Source organism: Pleurodeles waltl, chromosome 12 (genome assembly GCF_031143425.1).
Source record: "Pleurodeles waltl isolate 20211129_DDA chromosome 12, aPleWal1.hap1.20221129, whole genome shotgun sequence".
Lineage (NCBI taxonomy): Eukaryota > Metazoa > Chordata > Amphibia > Caudata > Salamandridae > Pleurodeles > Pleurodeles waltl.
The window spans coordinates 269,196,449-269,219,709 of record NC_090451.1 but is presented as its reverse complement, the minus strand read 5'-3'; the positions used below and the strand labels follow the sequence as shown (position 1 = coordinate 269,219,709).

Genomic DNA, 23,261 nt, shown 5'->3' with positions numbered 1-23,261 from the left:
CTATGGGCGGGTGGGCACCATTTGCCAGAATCGAGGAAACAGCCCTATTATAGGCTGTAAGCAGAGTAGAATGCTGCCTGCAGCGTATAGCATGCTCCTCCTCACACTGGCATGTTCTAATGTTCTTGGACAAGGGGGTGGCCTCCTGAAATGATCGTGTTGCTCATACTGGCTCCAGTGCCCTCAATTCTTGGCTCGGGAGAGATAAGCTCATTAAGAAGAGTAGAGGAGGCGGGGGCGGAAAGCAATTAAAATAATGACCTTCAGCCTAGCTGGCAGATAATAAATGCTGTTCAGAGGGGAAAAAAGCTAATGCAATTTCATTGCTGCTCTTCCACCGAAGCATATTCCATTTCGACAGCTTTGCTCCATAAGGGCGATACCATTTAAAACAGGAAGCTTTCGGCAGTTGAATGAGTGTCTGGGAGAAAGCTATAGAGTGGTACAACCCATCCTCGCTACTCTTCTTTCACTCCGTTTGCCCCCACATCTCTAGTTGGCGGGGACCAGCTACTACTCAGTAATGTGTACTGCCTTTCAGTAGAGCAGATGTGAAAACCTCTTCAGTGGATGACAGATGCCATTTGAGGTTTCAGCTCCTCCATGATGTACCAGTGAAAGTCCACAAACCATAATTATAAGGATATTTCGTTGATACAGAGATATATTTTATATAAGTACTGTGCAATGGTTTAGAACAGCGGATCATAAACATTTAACTCGTATGGACCCCCACTGTACATAAGTATATCCAGAACAAATGCTCTAATGTAAAAATATTTTCTTTCATTCACAATAAAAATAAAAAAAAATGTTTTCAATACTTGAATTTTGCTTCGTTAGTGTATGTTTTTTCTAAACGTCAGCGTATTAATTTTAGCATTATTCAATTTTGTAACAATCATAGCCCCCTGTGGAGGCCCAGCACACCCCAGGGGTCCGAGGACCAGAAATTTAAAACCACTGGTTTCGAATATTTCTGGAGAAGTAACACACAGTTGTGCAGAACAGGATAGTACAACTGAAATAGTGTTTGTTTGACAGTACATTTAAAAAAGAAATGCAGCATTGCACCTATGTGCGATGTCAAGCACTATTAATATTAACATACAATTGTATGTCTGTGCTGTGGAATACATTATTAGTATGGCGGGCATGACTCTGGAGTACTTCAGGGCTCCTAATGGTTGGCCTGTTTTGAGGGATTCTTTGATTAAGGGTTTTAACTGAGACATGTAGAGTATCTGCATGCACTGCATTGGAACAAGGAAAGCTGGAGTTCCCTAAATACTGGCAGGGTCTGAGGTGTGTCAGCCAAGTCAGTATTTCTGGTGGACTGGCTTTAGTGAAGGACATCTTTGTGCAGGATATGGCTCGCGGTGAATAGGGCAGAGGTGGATTTTGTGTTGAAAAGAGCTAAGCCTATACCGTTTTTCAATTTTTCTCTGAAGAAAGCGGCAATGTTGTAGTGTTTCTGGGTTTGGGGGTGCAGAAGTACTGCGGGCTATGGATCTTTACAGTACTTAGAACATTTTATCATAGGCTACAGATAGGGGACCAAAGACAGATTTCCTCTTGGATTTATTGTCAGGGCAGTGGTAGGGGCATGAATATTTCTAGCATTGGAGCACGCTTTAAAAATACATAGTTAAAGCCCATATAACTTTTGAGCCTTTGCTGACTAAATCAAATTTGATGTAGAGAAAAGATGGTTATCCATAACTAAAATCTTTCATTCACCTCTCCTTAGAGAAATCATTTCTACAGGGTGATGGAGAAGTTGAGCCTTCATGCCCATTCAATGATTGCCTTCCTTGAGCTCTGCTATTGGTGGTAATCAGTTGATGTTCCTTGCATGCTCCTTCCACCTGTAGCCTCTTCACTGTAATCATGCATATGAAGCACTGCAATTCAGTCCCTTCATTTCTTTAGTAGGTGTTGGGACACTATTTCTTTATTTTTCAAAAATATACATATGCCATAATTGGGTCTACCAGATTTCTTAATTTACACCTAACAATTTGTATTTAGTCTGAGATTTCCCTTTAAAATCATGGTTCTCAAATGAATTGGTTAATTGAAGAAAACAAAGATTAGATTTGCGCAGGGGCGGCTCCTCTGCTAAGGCTGAGGAGGGTTGTCCCGCTGGATTTACCAGAAAGGAAAAAATAAAATGATAATAATGTACACTACGTTATTACCATTTTATTTTTCCTGGTGGGGTGGGGCTGGAGGGAGAGGGCTGAAGGAGGGCTATGTGCACACAAAGTGTGCATGTCTTTTGGCCGGCCGTGTTGGGCCGGCCAAAAAGACATGTGAACTTTGCATGTTCTCTATACAGCTGTATAGCACAGCCCGGTAGAGAACATGCCCAGGCTCCCATTCCCAGTCTGACCAGCGAAGCAAGCCGCTCAGACCAATCACAACTCTGCTTTCAGCAGCGTTGTGATTGGCTGTGAGCCCGTGCAGCCGAGGAGAGGAAGAGGATGGAGGGGACTCAAACGCATCTCCCCTCAAAGGTAGTGTTTTTTTATTTTTTTTTAAATGCCCCCCCTTTCACCCCTTGTCCCGCCCTGCCACCCCTGTTAAGTCAGTCAGTTAGACATTGACAGGGATCACAAAGCTATCACAATACATCTGCTTCATAGTGCTCTCTGCAGAAAACAAAACATTGCTGCTACTATGCCAAAGGGCCACCAACAAAAACACTAACAACTTTTCATGTAAACCCCTATTCCCATCTAATGCATGATATGGAATGATTAGTCATGAATGGTGCAAACTTCATTAAGTCAAACCTAAGGCTGGTTAATGTAACATAGTAGTGCTGATCATTAATGTCCGTCTCATGCTATATAGAGAAGAGGGCAGACAATGGCTATGATTTTGAGTGTAATAACACGATCAAAGGATAAGTAATTGCATCTTGTGCACTGAGGAAAAATTGCATTTCGCTGAAAAAATCTCAGTTGACAACTGATTCAAAATTGAGTGGCAATAATACTTATTATTGTACAATGGTACTGAATTTCAACAAAACTTTCCTGTTGTTTTACAATACCATGATTTTATATAGTTATAAAAAATGATTTTCAGAAACACTTTTACACCGAGCACTTAACCTAATCCCAACTCTTATCCTAAGTTTGTATTCGAGTCCAGGTCCTAACACTAACCAAACCCAACATCTTGTTTCAGTCTACTCGGGCCTACTGACTACTTACTCCATTCAGTGGCGTAACATAGGCCCCCACAGCCACTGTGGTGCAGGGGGGGCCTGAGTTCCAGGGGTGACCCTCAGCACAGTACCCTAGCCGGAGAGCTCCCGAATTCGGAGGGGGGGCCTCTCCGTGTAGTTTACAGGGAGACCCCCTTTGATTTGGTTACAGTACTGGCACTAGTGCATTTAGAACGTACAAAAACTGGTCACTTAGCTAATCCTGAAGATCCCTCCGCGCCAGCCCATCTCTCTGCCTTCTCCATACCCTTCACTGCCTTTCCTGTTGAGAAACACGTAATTTGTAAAGCTCTTTACTTCTCGTCCACCATTCACTCACCCAAAGTTACATTTGCTTCTAATTTAAGCACTACGCCCATTCTCTGGCCCTGCAATCCTCTGGCCCTGCAATCCTCTGGTTCCTTCCCCTTCAGGTTCCCAGCCTAGGAAGACACCACCTTGGCAGATGCTCTTTCTCATACATCACCGCTAAGATATGGAATTTTATTCTTGCACATATCCACAGACCCCTAACCTCACTTGGTTGTTTCAGCATTCCCCTTATTTTTTTCTTTATATCTTTAGAGTACTGTCCCTTATCTGAGCTTTCTCCTCTTCCAGTGCCAGGATGCCTCTAGTGGGTATCAGTGCACCTTATAAATGTATATTGTTCATTTATTCATTCCTTTACCCTGATCCTCATCGATTGTCCCCTGCCACTAAAGGTGAGGAGGTAATGAGCAGACGGATGAATGTGTGAAGGGAATTGACACCTTGATGAAAGCCGTAGACCCTCAGTGGCTGAGATGAGGACCAACAAATGTTGGTATGAATGAGAGAGGGGGTTTAGGGCACTAATATCTGAAGTTTAACCCACAGTTGATTTTTAGCCTGTCAGGAGGGCCTGATAATTAACATTTGTATAGGTACTCACCGAGACAGCTTTATACACCAGATCCCTAGAGAAAGAAAATAAATCTCTCCGCCCAGGATGTTGGTCGGCACCCAGACATAGTAGCATGCCCAATGATAAAGCATGACAATATTTAGTGTATGAGGTGAGAAAGGAGACTGGAATTTTCAGATTGTCCGATGAACCTCTGTGCCTCTGTTGAGTGCGTTAGAGGTTTATGGCTAGGGAGGAAAAGGACAAGTTGAAACCTCCCGTCCCCAAGTGGCTGTGGTAGTTGTAAGACTTTTGCCAGAACTTCTGAAGTTTTCTGTTTACAGTAAATGCAAGAAATGATGATGTTTTTCCCCCATGTTTTGAGATTTTCAGAGCATTTTGGTAAATAAAATGAACAAGCCAAAACATCACCTTGGCTTCCAACTGGATATCAATGTCTGCTTTTTGGAAATATCTGGAGTTGGTAGGTGTTAGAAATGGGGTCTCTAGTTGGCAGTCAGTTTACACCCTGTCCAAGTAAGGACCCTCACTCTAGTCAGGTTAAGGGAGTTACACTCCTAAGATAACCCCTGCTCACCTCCATGGTAGCTTGGCACGAGCAGTCAGGCTTATCTCAGAGGCAATGTGTTAAGTATTTGTACCCACACACAGTAACACATTGAAAACACTACAAATGGACATCACAGTAGTTTAGAAGAATAGCCTTTATTTATCGAAGTAAAACAAGACCAAACTGACAAACGTCCAACCTCCATAAGCAAAGATATGACATTTAAAAGATTAAATCCCAATAAAAGCACTTAGAAACACAATAGCTCCAACTCGTGCTATCACAGCATCATAATGGAGTGGTTCCCAACAGTCCGACGCCACTCATGAGGGAGTGCAGCACCGGTCACAGAGTCGCACAGACACCAGGTACAGTGCCTTAGGTACGAGGCAGAGTCGAAGACGTGGCACGGAGTTGGGGAGGTGAGACGTCACTGGAGCCGGTGTGTTGTCAGTTCTGTAATGCTGGAGGTGAGGTATCTGTTTCTTATGGAGGCAGCAGAGTTGAAGTGGTGTTGGCAGTGAGGTATGAGTTTTTATGATTCGGCCGGGTCAAATAGTCAAGCTGGTCGAGGCACGATGAGGTGACTTTGCAGTTTCACGGTCATGCCAGAGGGGCTGCGGCAGAGTCAGGTGTCATGGACATCGGTGACACAGCACTCAGGGCTCACAATGTTGTGGGACTTCAGAAGCGCTGTGGCGGTGTCAGACCTGCGGTGTCAGTTACGGTCGTCTCACTTCGTCGGGGACCACAGCTTTGGGTGCAGGCAGGGGTCTGGAGTCAGACAGCAGCACTGGTTTTGGAGTCGCCCGGAGTTGGTGTGCCTGTTTCTTCTTGTTTTTCTGCCAAAGCAAGAGTACCCAGGGGTTGACAGGTGAAGTCTTTGATGTCCCCAAGCTCAGTCAAGCCCTTGGAGAAACTACACAGCAAAGTCCAGTCTTTGTGCTCTCCAAAGCAGAAGCAGCAACTGCAGCCAACCTAGCAATGCACACACTGCAAAGGGGCAGTACTCCTGCTCACAGCTCTTCAGCTGTTCTCCTTGGCAGAGTCTCCTCTTGATCCAGAAGTATTCTAAAAGTCTGTTTTTTTGGGTCCAATACTTATACTCATGTTTGCCATTGAATTAGGCAAACTTCAAAGGAAAGTCTTTGTAGTGCAAAAGACCCTTCCTTTCCTGCCCTGGTCCAGAACACACTCTAGGAGGTTGGAGACTGCATTGTCTAAGGACAGGCACAGCCCTATTCAGGTGCAAGTGTCAGCTCCTCCTAGCACTCTAGCCCAGGAAGAACAATCAGGATATGCAGGGCACACCTCAGCTTCCTTTGTGTGACTGTCTAGAGTGAATTCACAACCATCCCAAATGTCATGCTGACCCAGACGTGTATTCCACAGCCAGGAAGACGCACAGACTAGTAAAGAAAGAAAATGCTCACTTTCCAAAAGTGGCATTTTCAAACACACAATTTAAAAACCACCTTCATTAAAAGATGTATTTTTAAATTTTGAGTTCAGAGACCCCAAAATCCAAATCTCAATCTGCTCCCAATGGGAAATTACACTTAAGAGATATTTCAAGGCAATCCCCGTGTTAACCTGTGGGAGAGACAGACCTTGCAATAGTGAAAACTGCATTTGGCAGTATTTCACTATCAGGACATTTAAAACATACTAGTACATGTCCTACCTTTTGAATACACTGCACACTGCCTATGGGGTTAACTTGGGCATACCATAGGGGTGCCTTACATGTACTAAAAGGGAAGGTTTGTGCCTGGCAAGTGGGTGCATTTAACATAGCAGGTCGACATAGCAGTTTAAAACTGCCCACACAGACATTGCAATGGCAAGTCTGAGACATGTTTACAGGGCTACTAATGTGGGTGGCACAACCAGTGCTGGAGGCCCACTAGTAGCATTTGATTTACAGGCCCTGGCCATACATGGTGCACTATACTAGGTGCTTACTAGTAAACCAAATATGCCAATCATGGATAACCAATTGTAATCACAATTTACACAGGGAGCACTTGCACTTTAACACTGATCAGCAGTGGTAAAGTACCCAGAGTACCAAAACCAGCACACAGTCATAAATACAGGAGGAAGAGGCAAAAAGACAGGTGGAAACCCTGCAAAAAGGGCCATATCCAACAGTGGGTATCCCAAGGTGCCGATCTGCCCCTTGACCAAATCCTCCCGACATCCTCTATGGAAGCTCATTTATCAGAAATATTCCTTGACATATGGATCCCTGCTCATTGAAAATCCACATATATATGATACCCCCACACTCTGGAAGCCTGGGGGAAAGCATACATGGGTCAAGACTTGGCATGGGCTTCATCCTGCATGATGAAGACTCAAGAGAAAAACTTTCAGAAAAACAGATGAAGGTTATGGTCAATATTTAGAACTCAGAGGAAGAAACCTTAGGACGTGTAGATGTTAATATATGGTTGTGGTGTGCTTTCATACAGCCCATGGGTTATTCTTAAAACCAAAAGACAATTATGGTAAACTAGCATTTAGCTTCCAACTGCTTTCCAAATTTCCCAAGTGTACTACACCCAGTTTTTTGCCAGTGGACTTCCAGAAGCCATTAAAAACCTTTATATGTCTCTTATCCCCACATTCGGGAGACCCAAAAGAATATAGAGGGAGTGCCAAGCCTTAGCAGGGGTATGTTTATGCAGAGGTGAGACTGAAGGCAATTACTGTGTTTTGAAAAATAAATGCTGAAAATCTATACATGTTATGTTTTATGCTGGTAGGTGGGTGAATTGTCTTCTCTTATTATCTATATAATCCTGCAGGATATCAGGTGGCACAGACAGCAGTGTCCAGCTGTTACTAGGCTGCTGTACTGTGCTATATATGATTTGTTCTGCTAACCATCCAGTCAGGGCAAGAGAGGTCTGGCTTCCAGAAATAGATTTCTTATGTCGTACAGGCTGAAATGAAAAACAACACAGAATTTGGGTGTACAAGGAGGACAAAGAAGTACCTGTGTTTAAGCAAACTACTGCAGATTTGTATTTACAAAGCTCTGGCACAAAGGTGCCCAAACTCTCCAACACTGAAAGAGTCAACAATGTGCCCGCTTTCTAAAAACTCCTTTTTGATACCCTTTTTCATGCTTACTTAATCAGAATGTGCACTTCCATAGCTCCCCTTACCTCTACACCTCCCAACAACCTGATTCCGCATGGGCTGAACTCCTTCTCCATAACTTACCTCCTGAACCTCTTAGCTAATGCTACCAAAAGCTTTAAGCACAAACTGATCAAGCAACACCTTGAAGCTCTCACAGCTGACATCCATTACAACATCTCCAAAGGCCTAAATAAAACCGATCTCATCTTCCACGCATCCTGACCCGTGAAATGGTGCACAATCATATGCTCCTAAATATTAGTAAATCCTCCAACATCCCATACGGGTGAAAACTGGCAATATCTAATTCTCCGACTTCCAATGGCAATGCCACCATAACCATCTACAACAATGGAATTATCATGATCCAAGATAAGGACATCAACCTACATTCCTTTGATTCCATATTCCCTACACTATGTAATGCTGTCCACCTTACACCCAACTGTCCCTCACAAACCCAACCTTCATCACAGTCTTAAACACAGGATGAAAAGTGTACGAGACCCTCTAGTCATTCCAACCCTAGCCCCCCTTCATCACACATTCTGTCCTTGTGACCTCCCTGACAAAGCCTGCCTCCTCTATCCCTCTGGAATGCTTTACACACCCTCACTTGGTAAACCACCCAGCCAAGTCAAGGACTAAAACCAGACCCGCTCCTAGCAACAACACCTACCCTAAACCTCAACCCATCAGCAAACTGTCAACTCTGACTCAAACCAACCCACATCTCTGACCTCTCCCTCCCATGCCTTCCGTAATGCAGACCTAAAGACACCCACACCTGGCATTCCTAATCTGTCCCTAGCCCATTTTACTCTTGATGAAGGCAAATGTACAAAGGTGCTCACTAAATTCCCACTCCAGTCCAGCTCTAACCAGGGAAGAAACGCGTGGCAACTCAAACCTCACTCTCACTGACCTATAACCCTCTGATCTGGAATGCCACACACATAATAATTCTCATCTCAACTACTCCTCACTCTCCCTACTGAACCCTGTGTTTATGACTGAATTAAAGGAGCGACTATCTCACATGGAAGATCAACTCAATAAAGTAACGCTGGGCATCAACAAAATCCTAATGATCCTTATATCTGATCCTGTGCTTGGTCAAATGCCACAACTCCATTCCCCCTACATCTTTAAACAACTCCCAGGAATGCCTGAGATCCAGCTCCATAGCTGGCTCACAGCTCCTCTCAAAAACCTAACCTGGAGGCTGAAAAGATTGAGCCCCCCAGTCCTGAGCCATTTCAGTGTAAAGCAACAGACTTAGCCAAAGGTTATGACCTGATACCAACCCAGGACAACCCCACCTCTAAGATCCAGGTGATCACCAGAATTGGGAGTGACAGTAAACCCACAAGAATTGCTAGATCACCAACCCACCACATCAATATCCCCCAAGCACCTCCTGCACAGAAGCACAACAGCAGCAGTAATATCATCTGCATGCTCCCAGACTGCAGATCAGCAGCCAAACATGCAATGGATCTAGCTAAAGCCATCCTAAACCATGACATTGACGTTGCATTCATCACAGAAACATGGCTAAATTACTCCTCCCATCATCCTAGTCCCATCATCAAGAAAGACAGAGAGAACCGCCAAAGTGGTGACATAGCCATTATCCACAAGAACAGAATCCACATGGCAGAAACAGACATTCTTACCTACCTCATATTTGAACTTCTTAGCAAGAACATAATGATGAAGAACAATAAAAGAACAAAATGTCACCTCCTTTACCACCCACCAGGCAATGCATTTTCCTTCGGTGAACACCTATGGGAAATGATATTGCACTGCTCACTCTCCAACAACAATAACATAATCCTAGGCGACTTCAATCTACACTGGAACAATGAGAAAGACACACGTATCCACTACCTAAATTAACTCTTACTCCGCAAAGACCTTCTCCAGTACTGCTAAGGCCGAACACATACCAGAGGTGCAACTCAGGATGTTATCATAGCCCACAAAGCAGCAGTAAATATTGAGAAAATCCTACTAGTTGATTGGTTGGATCATCAAGTCATCATGTTCCAAATGCACCAAATGGAATTACCCCCTGTTCAAACTAAGAACACTGCACAATGGTTTTGCAACATATGTTCGATACCCCTGGCTGATCTGGAAGACAGAATGTTGTCTCTACTCCCCCCCCCCCCCCCCCCCAAACTGATAACCTCTCCACAGATTATTAGGCATCCCACTGTCACTCAACAATGTCAACCTTCTGAGACCAATTAGCACCCCTGAAACCAAAATATTTGGAGATACTCCCTAGCGATCCCGGTCTCAATGCTGAAACAAGACAACCTAGAGCTGCAGAAAGGCTTTGGAGAAGAAAATCTTCCACAACCCACCTTCAATAGCTCAGAGTAGAAAGCAGGAAATGCAGAACACACCTCATAAAAGAAAAAGCTGCACTAGTCCGCAGAGCACTAGATAAAGCAAAGAACCTCCACAAAGAACTTTTCAACTTTATTAAACAACAAACTTCGAAACCAGCAAAACAACATCCTCATGTCTCTAAAGAACATTGTGACAAAATTGCAAAGTTCTTCAGTGATAAAATCACAAAGACCAAACTCTCTCTAGAACTCCACACCGTGCCATCCACTGGAAACCTCCTCTAAGAATTGCGGGAGTCAGTACCTCTTCGCTCTCTTTGAGCTCCAAAGGAGCAGACACCCTCTTTGAACCCTCAGGGTGCAATAGAATCCTAGGTTCCCCCTCAAGTCACAGGAGCTGGCGGGTGTTCAACTCTCTCATGAAGGAGGACATCTCAAGGATGATTGCAAATGCCAAGCCCCCATACCTAGCAGACCGTCTTTTGGCCTCCCTGGTGAAGAGTCTCAACCACACCCTAACACCTCTCTGGACTAAGTTAATAAGCAGCTCACTCAGCATTTGGGTGATGCCCAACTGCTTTAAACTAGGTCAAGTCAACCCCTTGCTGGGAAAAAAAAAACACAGGTGCTGGCCTGGATTACCTCAACAACTTCAGGCCCATCTCCAACCTTCCCTTCCTGTCAAAAAATCTTCAGAAATGCGTTCTCCCCAACTCATCCACCACATTGATTGCAACAATCTTTACTTCACTTTCGGAAAAGTCCCAAACTGACTTTTCACAACCACCTAAAACTCAACCAAGACGTGATGGAAATCATTCTCCTGTCCAACAATGGACAAATCACACAGGTCCAAAAGTGGCTAAATACCATCAGTGCTTTTCACTACAAATTGACTCTTGCTGAATCTGTCAAATCTTTGGAGCTCACCCTGTACCCAAGCCTGAACAATACATCGAAAATTGCTTTCTACAAACCCAAAACTCCCACACAAAATCAAGCCCTTCCTCCCGAATATTCTAAAAACCGCCCCACAAGTGATGGTGATGTCTAGACTGGACTATGGGAACGCCAACCTCACTGGCACCACGAAGTTGCACTTAGGTCCACTAAGAGCCACACTAAATGCAGCAGCAAGGATGGTCACTGGAGTAAAAAGACACAATCATATTCCCCCTCCCTAATAAATCTAAAGTGGCTCCCGATTTTTAAATCTGCCTGTCTCACTCACAAAGTCATTGACACTGGAAAACCAGTCTACCAGTCTACCTTGTGTCCAAACTCACAAAGTCAGGGTCTTTAATTTAAAAAGCACCAGCCCTCTTCTTATCATCCCACCCAAAAACGTAAACGAAAAGCCCTTGCACGCTCCTTCTCTGGGAATGCCCCCAAAATCTTGTACTCTCTCCCAGTTCATAACCGGATTAATCCCTTCTTCATGATCTTCAAAGGGTAATTGAAATATCTTCTCCTTAATCAGCACCTCAACCCTTCGGACTATAACACCTAGCACACAACTGGAATCTTCTCTTCCAACTATATAGTGTCTTTTTATTTCCTCTCTAAGAACTGCTCCGATTCAACTCTCAGCCAGTTTTTTTTTTTACGTTATAAACAATGTCTTTTTGCAAGGTCTTCTTGAACTGCCTTTACTATGTCTGTAACACGCTCTGATACCCTCGGGTCTTACCAGCTCTGTATAAAACACTTTAAATAATTACATAAATAAATAAAATGCAGCACTTCTGCTTTTCCTCAGTGCAATTTTAAGTGTATTGAATTTATCTGCCTCGGAAGGATGGCAGGGTCTGAGTGGAATTCAAAATCATGACCTGCAGATTGCAACAGATGTCAGTGGCTAGCCTTTAACTATCAGTCATCTTACCACTGAACACCCTAACCTTATGCAGTGGTGATCAACAACCACATAACATATTTACTAGATCTGTATAGCCCCCATGAAATGTGAACCTGTCCTAAAGCACTCTGCCATTTTCCTGCAACATATGCCACCTATAATAAGCCCAAGCCATGTTGCTGGCTGCTCGCAGACGTAAAATATACTCACTGAGTAGAGCAAATCTAGAGAGATAGGAAAACTAATTAAAATGCTGTTCCCAGGATACCAGGCTCTGACCTATAAAGCATTATTCCAGTAGCTTCACAATTAATCTCACCTGAGCCAGAAAACCATTAATTCATCCTTCCTAACAAGGAGCGCCAGTATATGACATTCACATTTCTGACAATGCCACGGTTTGTCAGTAGCGTTCGCGAGCATTGAAGCAGCGCCTTCATTTTAATTAAACACCGTTTTCTCAAAATATAACTTTCTGGCTTTGTGGCTCGGCGCCTGCACTTTTATTATGTTCCACTCATGCTGGGCTTCTTTATTGTATTTTTTAATATATCTGCACAATACGGCCCTCATTCCGAGTGCAGAGATTTCGATCCCCTTGTTTGAGTTCTGTGATAATTATCGCCACCACAATCCTCCAATTACATTTCGCCACCAAAAAAAGGTGTCAGAAATTATCAAAGAAAAGTGCGGCGAAAATGAGATGCATAAGGACACTGGAGCTGTAAATACTGATTCCGCGTGTTTAACGCATTTAACCTCTGAATAAGATGCTTTGAACACACCTTGTAAATACCCCATCCCGGGGCAACAGTATTTACATAACAGTATGATACACTAAATATCACCCGCTTTCGAGACCCACTCAGTACCTGGACCAGATTATTCCGTGGCATGCGCTGATTTTCTGCATTTTCCTAAACACCGGTCAGTGTTGCCACCACCTAAAGGTTGGAGATCATTGCCAGCATCAACTGAGAATGAGAGCATCTGTGCTTGCCTCTAAATAGGACTGACTAGAGGAGGGCCTGTGTGGTGAACTGGAGATAGTTACACACTAAGCCCTACCGCATGCACTTGGCCCTTTTAGGTAAATCTACATAGATCAGAACCTCCCACATCTAAAACTGAATTTCCACAACACCATCCAAAGGGTGCCAATTAAACTATTTGTGCGTAAGCAAAGTACAGGTCTGTTTATAGATCAGGCATCAACAAATGGACACGCCTGTCTCTTTCGAAGGGCCTTTGTACCACTAGACTGATTTTAAAATTTGAACTTAAGAAATGGCTGTACTGACGACCTTAATACATACAGTCCCCCCACAGCCAGCCTTTACCACGGAGTGACATACATTAACTGCTTATTCACATGTACATTGAGTCCTGTCCCACTGGTGCATCACATGCTTTTGTGGAGAGGGGGCTAAAGTGTTGCAGTATTATTTCTTTCTTGCACAACCTTTTCTCAAGCAGCAAAATTGCTTTATCAGCACCTCTCTGTGCTATTGTCGCACATGAGTCTGCCTTGATTGGTGTTGTATAAATCATTCACAACACTGTTTACATTACACCACTTTCCATTCTGTGCTTCCATGGCCTGGACAACATTTTATGCTCAGTCGGGTCAAAACACGTTATTTGTTCCTTGCATACTGAACCAGCTTCTTACAACCCAATCCATCTTGTAACATGCATAGCATGTTTATCATCATCTCTTGCATGTCTCCTGGCTTTTAAAATTCTTAAACACAACTTCATCCATGTTATAAGCATACTAGTTAAGTTGTGACCTCCTTTCAAGAGAGCAAAACTGGAATCTTGAGATACACTATCAGAAGGTGGTCTGTGGAATCACAGCCCTGCCCTGTAAGCCTCCTCTAATAAACACAGCTGTCAACAGATCCTTGAATGCAAGTTTTTACTATGTGGTTTGTTCTTTCTGCCTAACCAACAGCATGGTACAAGGATATGTAATCAAAGGAAATGCCTATTGCCCACAGAGAATTAAATTCTGATGTTAACTGATCACTTGCATCACTAATGATATTCATAGCAAAACCTCTGCTGAATACATTTCTAAGTAACTTGATCGCATTTGTAGTCTGAGGCTACTCTACAAAACGAAACTTGGACATTTCGAGAAATGAGCTAATAGGTAATGGTTTCTGGACACATATGGAATAGATCCATGAAAGTAAAGGCCATTGAGAGATTCAGTGTCCACTGCCACTGGAAACTACACCTGATTTTATTTGCCGAATTAGAAACTGAACATCCTCTAATCAATTGTAAGTCAGTGTCCACTTCAAGTTGCCAAATTTGTTTATTAATTTCCTCTCTATTCATTCTTTAATGGCTTTGTGTGCTTCAGATACGAAACCAGTTTTCCCCTATGTAAATCACCATCTTCAAAAGACAAATCTGCAATATCATTCTAAAATCCTGCAAGTCTGTTGCAAGAAAACACTCTGCATTGTAGTTATCTCTTCTGACTCTAACCCTAAGGAAGAATAAGAGGACAGAAGCAAGACCTGCTTTGTCTATGAAAGATTACTTTTCTGTCTGCATTCAGGTGCCAAAAATGAACTAAATTTTGTTTTCTTCTATGCCTTTAGCCTTAGTCTTTTTCATAACTCCCCTCTTCTCATAGCTGTACAAATCCTTAGTCTTCAGAAGTTGTCACTATCTTGACAGCCTGAGGAAGAAATGTGGGATTTGGAATTAGCCACTGTATTTCTCTTTATGCTCAAGATATATCTTCACATCCCTTATTTATAGTCAACATAACAGGCCTGTCACAGGCTCTGTTGTGGTAAGTGTCAATCTATCTTTTATCACCGTCCTTATGGTACTGGTTGATTCTTTGACAGCTTGGAAACCCACATTGCTTGCACATTTGTTACTTCAAGCAATAGCTTGTGTTCTACATTTCAGTCTGAAAAACAACAAACAGCACAAATACTTTGCCCAACTCCTCTTTAGTAATTTGCTTAGCAAGACATACTCTCCTTTACTCATGCATATAGCACTGCCCTTAACCGCACTTTGATGACAAAAACTATTTTACCAGCCTATCGCCATCATCGCTTTATCCTTGAACTTTCACTGAATGCAGCTTTCGAAGTCTTTTTTGTAGTCAAGTGCAACAACAACACTCCACCATACCGCAAGTGGAACAAGATCTCCAAGGAACACCTGATCTCCAACCTTGCACAAGCTCAGCCTCCCATCACCAACGACCCCAACACTGGCGCCCACAACATCACACGATGGCTAGAAACCTGCGCTGACTCCCTCGCCCCTTTGAAAACAAACAACAACACCCACACCATCAAGACCGCCCCCTGGTTCACCACAGAACTCCAGTCTTCCAAACGAGAATGCTGAAAAATTGAGAAAGCCTGGCGCCAAGAACCCTCAATAAGCAACTTCTCCGTCCTCAAAACAGCCATGCGCAAACACCACCAACTCATCCGGACCACCAAACGGTCCTTTATACAAAGAACGCATAGACAACAACACACACAACAGCAAGGAACTCTTTGCCATCATTAAAGAACTCACCAAATCCAAATCCTGCACCATCGACCCTCCACACTTCCAAGACCTCTGCAACTCCCTCTCCAACTATTTCCACCACAAAATCACAGACATACATGACAGTTTCACATCTTCAGCACCCACTATCACCACCACCGACACAACCAACACCACAACACCCTACCTCACCAACCGACTGAACACCTGGACCCCCACCAATGACAAAGAAATCGGCAAAACCATGAACTCAATCCACTCAGGCTCCCCAACAGACCCTTGCCCCCACCACATTTTCAACAAGGCCAGCCAAATCATCCCTCCCCAGGTCAGTGCCGTCATCAACAGTTCCTTCGACACCGCAACCTTCCCAGATATTTGGAAGCATGCCGAAGTCCACGCTCTTCTCAAAAAAACCAAAGCAGACCTTGAAGACCTCACAAACTACCAACCCATTTCTCTTCTCCCCTTCCCCGCAAAAGTTGCTGAGAAGATGGTAAACGCACAGCTGTCTCGCTTCCTCAAAGAAAACAACATACTTGACGCCTCCCAGTCTGGATTCTGCAAGAACCACAGCACTGAGACTGCCCCCATCGCCTGCACAGACGACATCAGGACCAGAGTGGACAAGGGCAAGACCGTTGCCCTCATCCTCCTAGACCTCTCTGCAGCTTTTGACACTGTATGCCACCAAACCCTCTGTGCACGCCTTTTCGACGCCGGAATTCGCCACAAGGTCCTGGACTGGCTCACCTCCCTCCTCTCCGAAAGAACCCAAAGAGTTTGCCTCCCTCCTTTCCGGTCTACAGCCACCAACATCATCTGTGGGGTGCCCCAAGAATCCTCCCTCAGCCCCACCCTCTTCAACATCTACATGGCTCCTCTCACCAACATCCTCCGCACCCATGGCATCACCATCATCTCATCTGCTGACGACACCCAGCTCATCATCTCCCTCACCAGGAACCCAGCCACCGCCAAGATTAACCTGTACGCCGGACTCCTCGACATTGCCAAATGGATGACAACAAGCCACCTCAAATTGAACTCAAACAAAACAGAGATCATCATCTTTGGCCACAACAAGACAGCATGGAACGACTCCTGGTGGCTCACCACCCTCGGACCACCCCCAACACCCACGACCCACACACGCAACCTTGGCATTGTACTGGACTCATCTCTCTCCATGACCCAACAAATCAACACCATATCATCCTCCTGCTTCAACACCCTTCGCATGCTACACAAGACTTTCAAATGGATTTCTTTAGAAACAAGAAGAACAGTCACCCACGCCCTCATTAGCAGCAGACTGGACTACGGCAACACCCTCTATGCAGGGACCACAGCCAAGCTTCAAAGAAAACTCCTGCGGTTCCAGAACGCAGCAGCACGTCTCATCCTCAACCTCCCTCGCCAGAAACACATATCCACCCACCTCAGATCCCTACACTGGTTGCCCATCAACAAAAGGATCATTTTCAAAGTCCTCGTCCACGGTCACAAAGCCCTCCACGACACTGGACCGGCCTACCTCAACGAACGAATAAACGTTCAAATACCAACTCGACAGCTCTGCTCCGCCGACCTCGCCTTCGCTACAGTCCACCACATCCGACGCACCACCTCCGGCGGCAGATCCTTCTCCCACCTCGCCGCCAAGACCTGGAACTCCCGCCCACACACCTACGCAAGACCCAGGACCTCCTAACCTTCAGAAAGCACCTAAAAACATGGCTTTTTTGAGCAGTAAACGCCCGGCCTCCCAGCGCCTTGAGACCCTACCGGGTGAGTAGTGTGCTTAAGAAATTATTTGATTGATTGTGTGATATCACAGATAACGGATGCTGAAGCACAGGAGGGGCTTTCTCACAAAGCCATTGACCAGCCAAATGTATCCTGTCAACAATCTTACTTTCATACCTTATACAATTAAAATTCAGTTTCAGAAAACGTGTGAGGCACTGCCTCGGAATCCAATCCTGATGTGGATCATTTCAATGGATCAGCTCAAAAACACTCATGATTTTTAGGAAAAAAAAGCTGTGATGTAACCTATCTTTGAGTTGTAGGAGGACTCTAAGCTCACTGCCAGAGATGTGACTTAAGTGAGCAATTGCAATGCTTTGAATTATTATCTTTTGAATTATTATCTTTTGAACTATTATCTTTTGAATTATGTTTTGAGTTTGAAACTTTGCAAGGCAATTTAGGACTTCCAGGCTCGAAAAACGAGTCAAACCAGATTGGGCAATGGCGACACCTTGTATTTATACTTCTGAGTGGTAAATCACCTGTGCTATGATGTGCTTTAAAAAAATCAAGCTGTCATTATTACTCTGCACCTTGTTCCTTACCATACTGACTTGTAAAGTACTCCTCTTCCAATATTAGAAGTGAACACTTATTTTGAGGCCTTGCTTGGGAGCTCCCAGAGTAACTGAAGTCATTAAGTACTGTTCTATTGATGCCAACATACCATTGGACTCCAAACTGGTTTAGCAAGTAATCTCTTTCATCACTTAATTCTAAGGGCAGAGAGGAAGAGCAGACTAGGGCTTACTCAAGGAGGCGGTATGGGCCAGAAACTCAGAACACAGCACTTTTCAACCTTTGTGGACACCACTGAAATTAGGGATTAACTTTATACAAGGATTTTATTACATAGAAGCTAAATAATACACATAAAATGAAGGTTACCAAAACAAACCAGATCTTCCAGCAAGGGACCTGAATACAAATATATTTGTAGAGCATAGGCACTAAGCACTATATATATTATAATGTTAGGTCAGTGCAATGCTTTTTCAATGATGCTTGCAGATAGTTTGCGGCTCTCTACACAGTTTGAAGACTTGGCAGGAAATGTGCCTGCACAAGATTTGTTCTCTCCGGTACAGTTCACGTGCTACACTGTCCGGGAGCTACACTTCAAAGCGGGACTGAATCTGGGGATTGCACACCACTTTATAGCTGGTCCATAGTTGTGAGGTTTCTGGAAGTTTTCTGTGGTGCACACAGAACGTGAAAAGACCCATAATGAAGCCCATCTCCCATACTGTTATGTTATTTGGATTTGTACAATGTCAGCTCATCCCCAAAGTGGGATCCTGGTGCTGCAGATGTCGAAAACCAAAAGAGCCTCCTGAACAGTTAAAATGACCACCAGCTGAGCCACACAGACTGCGTGGTCTACCATACAGCAGGATCAGAATAACCAGATTTTTAGCATTTTGAGGAGGGGGTACTGAGAATCTACCCTTGAAGAAGACATGTAAAAAGGCCTCCTTGTTGCTATGAATTATGTTCCCACCACTGCCAGGCCTACAAAACCTTCGTAGAGATGGAAGAAGACTCTCCCTCAAAGAAGGGACACTTAGGGTGCCCAGCTCGACCTCAGGGGAACACTTCGGGGTCTCAGTCCTCTAACAGGGAGATCCAACATAGGGCTTGAATGTTTGTCAGCCTCACTGGGAAAAAAACATATAAAACACAGTGACTGCACAGCTGGGAAAACAATGTCCCCCCAAAACCATATGGGGTGGGGGAGGGGTTGGGAGCCGTAGGTTCCGTTCCAATACATATTAAAGGGGCTATCAAGGCCAAATTCATGTCTCTAGCAAATGGGTTTTGATAGAAACTGAATTAGAAATAGAGGCACGGGTCAGCGGAAATGTGTAGGTTAAGTACTGTTCCATAAAATGCATTGTAGAAAAAAAACACGGAGCTCTTTAATTGAACTTCTGGAGTTAATCAAGTACCAACCTATAGACCTTTTGGTATTCACATGGAAACCTTTTATCTCATCAAACATGGCTGCTAATAGGGCGGCTTTTGAAATATATCCTTGTATCCCCATTAGTGTACTTTCACGCCCCGGGTGCCAAGCACTAGGCCTTGCACTGCCGTCAATCTGCCCTGCGGCTTCACTCTTTCTAAATGTGATTAAAGCATCCATTAGTGCCTGCTCTCCACTTGAAGGGGTCACTTGCATTGAACTGCACTCACTGAGAGTTCCAGTGGGCGGAAAATGAATTGATTTTAAAGGTGGGGGTAGTCAGTGTTGCACAGTTTGCTTTTCAAGAAATGTGAATACATTGATAATCGGGTATCTGCAATGTGCAGTAAAATGCAATTGATACTTACAATATATTTGTATAGAAGAAAATCGAATTGCATTGGAAGGGGGGGGGGGGGGGCGCAAGGTGTGTACAGGATATAATGCCAGAATATAATGATCGAAATGTCGTCCTCCAACAAAATCGTGATATAAATATGACAACTAAATAATCATGAAACTAGGTATATATATGTAGATGAGTATAATTTTGCTACGCTTAATTCCATATATATGTACATTCATGATATGTTTATATTCGAGGTATGTGAGTGTGTACCTAACTGTAGGTACTTACCTTCATGATAGTTTGGCTGTCGATATTTTTTAACACAAAATAAAGAACATAAAAACTTTAGTACAGAGTGCGTGAGCAAACCAGAAATAGACATTTTGTATAAATATGGGAACCTGCAATCAATATACCTGATATTAGGCCAATGCATGCGACATACCACCGATGATGTAATATTGTAGTAGACAGTACATTCAAAACAGCTGGGTTCACCAGACAAAATTACATTGTTTTTAGTTTACACAGTACATTAAACTAGTATAGAAGGCTTTGCTCAGAGAGCTGTGGTGCTAATGTAACTAAGCCTCATCCATTAGCCCGCCGACCCCACCCCACCCCACCTTTTTGCAAACATGAATAGTGAATGTCAGGCTCAAAAAAAGGTCAGCCTGACAGACACTCTTCATGTTCAGGCCAGGCAGCCAGGCGCTTTACATGCACTAAATCAGAAGGCACCTGGCTGCGTGAGCTAATCTCTGCCAGAATAAATGTTTCACAGACCTGTGGGTTTGACCACCTCAGCCTGACAAAATGCTTGGAGATCCTCCTTCTCTTGATGATGTGAGACATCACAGATAGACTCACACCTAGGTGCTTCAGTTGCTTCAGTTGTAAGCCCTGAAGTGTCCGTGGCTGATTTTGCATCAGTGACTCTTGTCACAGAGTGGGGTGGGATTAGCAGTTTCACTGACCCCATCCCACTGTGTGATGAGTGAGGGACTGCCTACTCCTCTCATTTGCTGACCCACAACAAGGTCAGTCAATCAGAAGACGGGACAGTCCCAGTCCTCCAGGAACAATCAAACCATTGTGGCTGGTAAGATAATCTTTAAATGTTTGGAGCATGTATGCATGCTGTGAATCGGTGTGTGTATGCCAGAGATCCAATGAATGATTTAAAATCAAGTAAAAATCACCATCCCAGAGTATAGCCTGCAGGAATAAAGGACTGCATTTGTTCCAGAGCAGCTTTATGAATCGTGGTTCTTTAATGTTTGTCCCGTATACATTAATGAGAGTGATATGTCTGCCTCCTAGGATCCTTTGAACTAGATAATATTTGTCTTCAGTCTCATTTGTAGGATTTAATAGACAAAAGGGTGGCCCATGTCTAAAGATGATCGCAATGCCTACAAAGTAGCAGGAATAGGATGACGTCCTGGTTACTCCATTTTGCTACTAAACTCTCTTTGGAGTGTCTAGCTAAGTGAGTTTCCACAAGTAACGCCACATATGTATGATGGCAATCTAAGTAAGACCTGTTGTGTTTTGGAGGGATTATTTAGCTCCCTTACATTCCAAGTAATATGGTAGACTGTGAGTAGACATTTGTTACTAGTTACCAGTGGTTATTGACAATATTTGTTGCCTACCTAAGCATGTTATTACATGCACTTGCCACAGGTGTCAGGCCTATATTGTACACATGGTTAACGTTTTGTTCTCTGTACATGAGAAAAACTTTCTTAGAAACCACCACTAACACCAGACACCCTAACCAGCTAGTACATCTCACCCACCCGTTTACCCAAAATATAAAATTCTAAACAATTAAAATGAGCAAACCTAAAACAAGGCATCTAAAGAAGAACATGGCTTTCCCTTAGAAGAACCATACACTCTTGCTTTACAACACCTCCAGATATGTAGGTGCATGCCAAGGAATTTTATCAACTCAGACCACACCTGACAAATACGACTATTACCATAAATCCACACGTCTGTATCCTATCCTTTGTGGGTAACACAAAGCAGTGGCTTTGATGCTATGATGTCTGAAGAGATCTGTCCTAGAGGGTCAAACAAGAGGTAAGTTGTGAAGTATAGTGTCCCCTGTAGATTAATATCCATCAATTATCTTTCTCTAGTTTAATAAACTTTTTATACTTTTCCCTATATTTGACCATCAGGAGATCTCCGCCCTAATGGCAGTGATCTTGCTTTTGGTAGTGGAAAAAGTTTTTAAAAAAAAGTTTATTAAACTTGAAAAAATAGTAGAACTATTTTTGTTAAATATTAATGTAACAATATATATTTGTTTTAACTGTCGAGTGAAAGAAAAATTGCTACAGCACTATTAACCTAATTTTGAATGAAATACATAATTAATTTAAATATATTTAAATTAAATTCATTTTTTTGAGGTTCAAATTAGAGAGAACTTCCCAACTAAAGTAAAATTATTTGTATTTTAATAAAACATGTTAAATTAATTTTTGTTCAAAAAAGGCTACTAAAATATTTTTAAATTTGATGTTTTTGGGAGATAATTTTTTAACATTATATTAAAATATTTTAAAATTAAATCTTTTTATTGTAGATCGTGTTTTATCATTATCTTAAATGTGTATATATTTTTAAATTGTTAAAATAAAAGCCCAAAGGAAATAATGTTAAATTAAAATATTTAAAATCTATACTGCCATTGATGTCTGTGGGCGGGTGTTGTAGTACCAGTGGTTGGCTTTGTGTGGTGTTAGACTTATTCCATCTCTGAGCTGGAGAAAACTTGCTACTGCTTTGGTGCCTTTCTGGCTTAAATACCTTTTAAACTGCAGTTTGTGAATAGCAGTGGGCTTACTCTTTTCTAGGTAGGTGGGTCCCCATCCCTCCACAAACCCTTCCTTAATCCCTCCGTACTCCGCCCTTAAAGCCATCTTTTTTCTAGTAAGCATGTCCCATTTTTCAGCCCCATTTTTCATTCCCCTCCTCCGGCCCTACCAATTTTATTACTAAGTAGCAAAGATACATTTGCGAGGATCTCCACATACGAAAGAGTGTAGAGTTGATGATTTACGTGTATGTTTGTGAAAAGTATGTTGTTGCTCTTTAGCAGTACTAATGTAGTGCTACCGAAAGCAATTTATAAATGGGCCTTCTAGAGTTAATTGAGCATCACTTAACTGGATTTCCAGTGATGGACATTAAGTTCCTGCTCGAGATGGTGAGAAGGGCATACACTCTACGATGATGTGCACGTGTTTAGTAAATTTCATTATTTTAAAATGAGCGAGGAATGGCATTGCGTTGGTGAATCATTCGTTTTTTTAGCTTCATGGGAAGCTATTCATGCCTTGCTTCCTATACTACACGGGTGAAGTTTTGGGATGTTGTTTCCATCATGTGAGAGTTCTCTCCTCTCCCTTGCCATGCTGGGAACTGTATTCAGTCCTTAACGTTCAATACGCAGGCAATGCAGTGCGGCTGAGCCCCAGGTGCTGGTCTAGTGCTTCAAGAACGGTCAGTTGCAGTGCG

General features: G+C 43.2%; 1 protein-coding gene across 1 annotated transcript in view; it reads right to left on the bottom strand.

Moving 5' to 3' along the window:
• The window catches only part of NECAB2 (N-terminal EF-hand calcium binding protein 2), a 1,008,614-nt gene that overhangs the window by 707,630 nt on the left and 277,723 nt on the right, over window positions 1-23,261 (bottom strand). The gene's annotated exons all lie outside the window — the stretch shown is intronic.